At 43.9% G+C, this 7,158-nt stretch overlaps 1 pseudogene; it reads right to left on the bottom strand.

Annotated features, from left to right (window-relative positions):
- Positions 1-5,184: 5,184 nt before the first annotated feature.
- On the bottom strand, positions 5,185-5,642 carry LOC101121606 (small ribosomal subunit protein uS19-like; annotated as a pseudogene).
- Positions 5,643-7,158: the final 1,516 nt, after the last annotated feature.

The following is a 7,158-nucleotide window of genomic DNA, read 5'->3' as shown; positions in this document are numbered from 1 at the left end:
CTTAGAGTCTAATGACTTTTATCTAATTACTTTTTTTTTCAAACTGTAGAATCCTCTTGCCACCTTTTCAGAACACGTCTACATATTTTATGTTATTTCCATTTCTGATAATTTTACTGATAAATCTGTGTGGGAACTGAATCTTCTTTATTAATAAGAACAGCTCTAGAAGGTATAAAGGGAGCCCTGAGGAAAACCTGACTCACTTTTGGACCCTAAATTTAGCCAATATTCCTCTTTGTAGTGTTATTCAGTGGTATTTATTTACATTGTTTTAAAATTCAGCATCTTCATTACTGGGCCTGGGTGGAAGTCTGATAAAATATTGATAACAATGCACAGTGTCAGCAAATAAAGCCTGCTTGGGTTAAATAACAGCACGCAAAGAAAGATAATGAACAGCAGAAGGAAGAAGGGGACTAGTTCCCCATGAGTGGCAGAGACAGAGCTGTGGGCATTCAGTGAGGGAGACAGTGTTGTAGGCTGGCGCAGTGGCACTCTGCAGAGGAGGGAGGCCCTGCTGGGGCCTTTCGGAATCTGCAGCAAGGAAGGAAGTGGTGGGGTGGGGGTGGCGGGGACAAAGGGCTGCGGAGGGAAGAAGCTAGGGTAGCTCGGAAGAGGAACTGAAACCCTGTGAACAGTAATTCTGTTGTAACAGTGCATTCCTGGAGGATATATCTGTGCCTGGCGCACCTGTAAACATACTGTATATTGTCTTTTTAAAATATATATATGTATGTAAATTTTATTTATTTATTTTGGCTGGGCTGGGTCTTTGTTGCTCTGCGGGCGCTTCTTCAGTCGTGGCGAGGGGAGGCTACTTTTCTTTGTGGTGTGTGGGCTTAGTGCAGTGGTTTCTTTTGTTTTAGAGCTCTGGCTCTAAGCATGTGGGCTCAGTAGCTACAGCTCCCGGGCCCTGGAGCACGGGCTCACTAGTTGCGCAGGGGCTTAGCTGCTGTACAGCACATAGGATCTTCCTGAATCCGGGCTTGAATCCACGTCTCCTGCATTGGCAGGTGGATTCTTTACCACTCAGCCACCAGGGAAGTCCCTATATACTGTCTTATTGCGTGCTGACCTGTGACCTTGGCAGGCAGTTAATAAGATCCTCCTGAGAAATGAAGCATGGAGAGGTTCTGAAATCCATGTTCTGAACCACCAACAGTTCCCCCATGGAAAAGGGGGTGCAGGCCAGGTTGGTGGGACATGAAGCATCCTGGATTTACAATACTGGGGAATTCGGTGTCTTAGGAAAGCGAGAAGATGTTATTCAGAATTTCAGTATCCCTGGTCCACAGTAGTTCAGGACTGCGCTGGCCAGACAATTCAGAGCCGATTTTTAGGGCGGCAGCACAGTGGAGAACGAGTTCTCACTCAGCAGGCAGCTATTCTTGGGAAAATGAAAACAGAACGACTCCTCAGCAGTTTCCTCAAGATACTGCTGAAGCGTTTTCTGGGGGGAACTATCTCCCAGGTGAAAGGAGGCAGAGAGGGAGTAAAAGGAAAGTCTGAGGGCAGCCAGAGGGAAGGCAGAAATAATAACACCAGCCACAGGCGACGAAGGGAGGTGGGCCGGCATGCTGAAAGCACAGGGATATTGTCATGGTTCTAATCAAAGAGACAGCAAATGTCGAAGAGAAGCATTTCCTGCTAATAAAAGGTCTGCTATGACTCAGGAGTTGACAGTGGCTGAGAGACAGGGTTCTTTGGGAGATGTGGCAGCTGAAAGGAATTCCCCTTTTCTCTTTGGGCAGCACTTTACAGTTGGCCAAGTGCTTTTTCTCTCTGTAATCTGTTCGACATCAGTGCTGTGAAGCATGGCATTGTCAACCCTGTGTGACAAATAAGGAAGGAAGTTGCAAAAGAGAAAGGTCTTATCTGAGTTCCTGTGGCTGCTTAGATGGAGCTGAGAGCAGAACTTGGATCAGCCCTGTTAGCCTTCAGCACCCTCTTCTGTCAGGAGGACGAGCAGGGTCATCCCAGAGTAAAGGAAACTTTGGGAAAGAAGCTACCGAGCCACCTTGGAAAAGTTGAGAGTCCTGGGGACTCTATTCATGTCTAATGACTTTGGAAAGTTTCTTTGAAATCCTTCCAGTTAAGACTGAATATACAGGAACATCTTATTAATTTATATTCAGGTGACCAGAAAAAGCAACCTTCAATACAAAGAATTTGAATTATCTGATACCCTTGTTCTAGCAGGAGAAGAGTAAAGCATTCATTCTGGATTTTTTTTTTTTTAAAGACTGATTATTTGCCTTTGCTCTCTTTCCCCAAGGAAAGGCTTTTCTGTTTTCTCTCTCCCTTCATAATGACACTTTGCATTTGCTTTAAAGACACTGGGTTTCTACTGGCAGTGCTCCCTCTAATAGCAGAGCCACCTCACTGAGCGTAGGGATCTGGTTTCACCACTGAGTTTCCTGTAGATTATGATACTTATTTTGGCTTTTCCCATACCGACATGGTGAGATTTGTGTTCTCCAGTTTCATTTTCTGATGCTCTTCATACACATAGGTAACTCCATTTCCAGTCCATCTCATTTTGTCCATAGTCTTGGTGTTTCTCCCTTATTTTTTTATCAAACCACCGCTATCTGGAATTTTATTATCTTTCCATGTGGTCAGCTATTGATTGCTGTGTAACAGATTGCCCTAGATTTGGCAGCTTAAAGCAACAAACAATTCTAGGGTCAGAGTTTCTGTGGGTCAATAATCCAGACACTGGCTCCTGATCTTTTGTGAGGTTGCAGTTAACTGGTCGGCCAGGGCTGCAAACCCGTGAAGAGCCGGAGGGTCCATTTTCAGGATGTCTCATGGGGGTTGTTGGCAGCAGCTATAGCTCCTTGTCATGTGAACATTTTTGTAGGGCTTCTTCAGAAGTACAGGATCAAGGACAAAGAAGGAGGCGGTGAGAGCACCCCAGATGGAAACTCCAGTCTTTATATAACCTACTATTGGAAGAGACATCCTGTCACTTCTACTTTAATCTATTCAATAGATGTGATCCAATAAGTCCAGTCCACTCAATCAGAGAGAAATTAAACTCACCCTCCATTACAGTCCTTAATATATTGAGAGAGTTGTTTTTTGTGGGGGTGTGGTGGGGATGGGGAGGGCTGCACCACTTTAGTTGCCCCATCAGGGATGGTACCCAAGCCCTGGCAGTTGAAGTGCCAAATCCTAACCACCGGACAGCCAGCGAATTCCCAATCATGGTTGTTTTAAATTCCCATTTGATCGTTTCAACATCTTTGCCATATCTGAGTTTGGTTCCGATGCTTGCTTTCTCTCTTCAAGCTGTTTTTTTTTTTTTTTTTTTGCATTTTATTACGTCTTGTAATTTTTTGTTCAAAGTGGGATGTAAGGAACTGCAGGGAATAGTCCTTCAGGGATGTGGTGGTAAGTTTTTTTGTGGGGGCAGAGGAAGTGTTCTACAGTCCTAGGATTAGGTATCAGTCTCTTAGTGAGCCTGTGCCCCAGGACTGTGGACTTCACAAGTGCCCCACCATCTTAGCTGGGACAGGATGGCTAGAGGGGCTAGAATTGGGCATTTCCCTTCTGCTGGGTTAGTTAGGCTCTGATAAAACCCAATAATTTAGGATCTGGTAAAATAATTTCTCTTGAGGGTAGGCTCTGTTAGAATAGGATACTCTGATTATTTCAAAATGGTTACTTTCCCCCTCCCCATGCAGGAAGCACCAGGGGATATATATATATATATTTTTTCCATTTCTTCACTGTAAGAACCTGGAAGAGCTCCTGGAGGTAAAACTCATAGAATCCACCCCCCGCCCCCAATTATTCCCCACCCCTACATCCAATGATTGGGTCCACCTGGAATTTTCAACTCTCAGATTTATCCACACTGAGCTTCCAGCAATTTGTCAATTACAGATCAGGTTTTCTTACCCCAGCAACTGTTTCTGTGGAGCCTTCCGCCTGTGGATTTCTGCTCTAATACGTTGTAATTCTCAGTATCCCCCTGTCTGTCTCTCCAGTTTTAGGGGTGTTACCTTGTAATCTCAGTTCTGCCAGATCTAAGTCGAGCTGCTGATTTTTCAGTTTGTTCAGCTTTTTACTTGTTAGGATAGAGGGATGTCTTTTTAAAAAAAAAATTATTGAAGTATAATTGTTTACAATGCTGTCTTAACTTCTGCTGTACAGCAGAGTGATCCAGTCATACACATATATATTATTTTTCACATAATTTCCAAACTCCTAATCCATCCTCCCCACTCCCTGCCTGCAACCACAGGCTGTTGGCTATGTCTGTCATTTGGGATTCGTCTTCTCTTTCTGACTTACTTCACTTAGTTTGACACTCTCTAGGTCCATCCATGTTGCTGCAAATGGTATTACTTCAAGAGGGAGGACTTTAAATCTCCATACATGTTAACTGCAAGTCAGGTTTTTTCTTTAAACATTTTTTTAAATTTATTTTTTTCATTAGAGTATAATTGCTCCACGATGCTATGCCAGTCTCCACTGTATAACAATGTGAATCAGTTATAAGTACACACATATTCCGTGCCTCCTGAGCCTTCCCAGTAAGCCAGGGGTTTTGTAACATCATTATTGTGATTATCATGTGACTGTTTTCTGGCCTATTTTCTATTCAGTGTTACTGAGAAATTACTACATGCCAGGCGCTGTTTCAAGTTCTCTTCTTGTATTATCAGCAACTTCATGTGAGCAGTACTGAACTTAGTTTGGGCTCTATAAAAACAGAGTCTGCAAAAGCAATTTGTGTGCATGAGGTTTATTAAGAGTTCCTTAATATTCTTAAGGAAAACTGGTAAGGGAGAGAGGGAAGCAGAGTAAGAAAAGAGAAGGTACTACACAAGGATGGGATTTCGGGGGAAGTATGGTCTCAGCGTGATGTCTGGGGGCTCTGGAGTGTAAGTGGTACCTTGCCTCATTGCTAGGAATGGAGGACGGCTTTTGTACCCTCGCCCCAGCTAGTCATTAGTTAAAAGCCATGATGAGGGCCCCCCCTACTCTTTCCACTTTACAGATGAGAAACTTTAGGCACAGAGAAGTTCAATAATTTACTCGAGTTCACATGGCCAAAAACTGGTGGGCCTGTGTTTGGACCCTAGGCATTTTGGCTCTGTGGATATATTTTATACTGCATTTAAAAAATGTATCTATTTTTAGAAGTCTCTGCCTCTGTTGGCCAGCAGGCTACTTGAGGGGGAGGAATCAGGAGGAGTGTGTGGCCCCATGCCCGGCGCGCTGTGCTTCACCGGCTTGTAAGTGATGGAGAACTCGCCTAGGTAGTGGCCAATCATCTCAGGCTTGATTTCCACCAGGTTGAAGGTCTTGCGGTTGTAGACGCCTATCATGCTGTCCAGCATCTGTGGCAGGAAGATCAGTTTGCGCAGGTGCGTCTTCCCCACCTCGGGCTTCTCCAGGGGCAGCGCATCCTTCCTGGCCTTGTGCAGCCGCTTCAGCAGTCTCGCTTCAGCCTCCAGTCTCGCTTCCGCTGGAGGCCGAGGTTCAGCTGCCACCGCCGCCTCTCACCTTACAGCTGCATCGGCTGCTCATAGGACATGTCCAGGTTGTAGGACACGGTCGAGATCCACGCCACGGTAGGTGAACTTGCGGATGGTCCGCTTCTAATTCTGTTCCGCTTCCGCCATCTTGTCAGCTCCTTGGAAAGGATCTGTGCTGCATTTTAAAAAGGCATACTCAGGCACTTGTCTGATTTGACCTTCCAAAAGCTCTGTGAGGTAGTTGGGGCATTGATCATTGTTCTAAAATTTCAAATGAGAAAATTGAAAGTTAGAGCTACGTTTTTAAAATACTCTAGGTCTTGGTCTTGTTCTGTCTCCGCGTAATGTCTTGCTCTCTTAAATAAACCAGCCTTTATTGCACTGACTGTATGATTACAATAGTAATCACCTGATTTAGAAGCACATCATTTAATGGATACAGAGTATCTATATTCTGCGCTGTTTGCTGTTCCTATTATTGAAATGGAAAACTTCATCTCTCCAATAGAGGAGGGGTCCTAGTCTCTACTTAGATGTTATTTTAAATCACAGGCTGACTAGCTCTCAAATGAATGGATTTACTGCTTTGTAGTTTCAAAGTAATAACAAGAACAGCATCCCATTGCTGAATTCCTGATTGCAGAAGAGTTAAAAATTGTGTAAAAAGAACTTATTCATGGAAACAACTCAGGATGTTATTGGGGAGAATCATACAATTATTTATTATCTTCACTGAAGAAAAGGAATTATAAAGTAACAAATAGGTAAATTTCAGCAGAAAATGAGGAAGGAGAAACTTGGGGAAAAGCTATTCCATTTAGGGAATATTAACTTGAAATAGAGCTTCTAAAATCAGCGTTTAGGCATTAGCTTCCCCCCAATCAACATTCAGAAAACTAAGATCATGGCATCCGGTCTCATCACTTTATGGCAAATAGATGGGGAAACAGTGGAAACAGTGGCTGACTTTATTTTTCTGGGCTCCAAAATCACTGCAGATGGTGATTGCAGCCATGAAATTGAAAGACACTTACTCCTAGGAAGGAAAGTTATGACCAACCTAGACAGCATATTAAAAAGCAGAGACATTACTTTGTCAACAAAGGTCCATCTAGTCAAGGCTATGGTTTTTCCAGTAGTCAAGTATGGATGTGAGAGTTGGACTATAAAGAAAGCTGAACACTGAAGAATTGATGCTTTTGAATTGTGGTGTTGGAGAAAACTCTTGAGAGTCCCTTGGACTGCAAGGAGATCCAACCAGTCCATCCTAAAAGAGATCAGTCCTGGGTGTTCATTGGAGGGACTGATGTTGAAGCTGAAACTCCAATACTTTGGCCACCTCATGTGAAGAGCTGACTTATTTGAAAAGATGCTGATGCTGGGAAGGATTGAGGGCAAGAGGAGAAGGGGATGGCAGAGGATGAGACGGTTGGATGGCATCACTGACTCGATGGATATGGGTTTGGTTGGACTCCGGGAGTTGGTGATGGACAGGGAGTCCTGGCGTGCTGTGGTTCATGGGGTTGACATGACTGAGCAACTGAACTGAACTGAACTGAATCTCAGGAATATAAGAATGCAAACAGGACCAAGTTTGCACTGATGCACTGAAATAGCAGACAGGACAAATGTGTGGTTTGCATTTGCTGCTTCTGTTTCTTAT

The sequence above is a fragment of the Ovis aries genome, chromosome 7 (genome assembly GCF_016772045.2).
Source record: "Ovis aries strain OAR_USU_Benz2616 breed Rambouillet chromosome 7, ARS-UI_Ramb_v3.0, whole genome shotgun sequence".
Taxonomy (NCBI): Eukaryota; Metazoa; Chordata; class Mammalia; order Artiodactyla; family Bovidae; genus Ovis; species Ovis aries.
The sequence above is the reverse complement of the archived record's forward strand: the minus strand, read 5'-3'. Positions and strand labels throughout refer to the sequence as shown.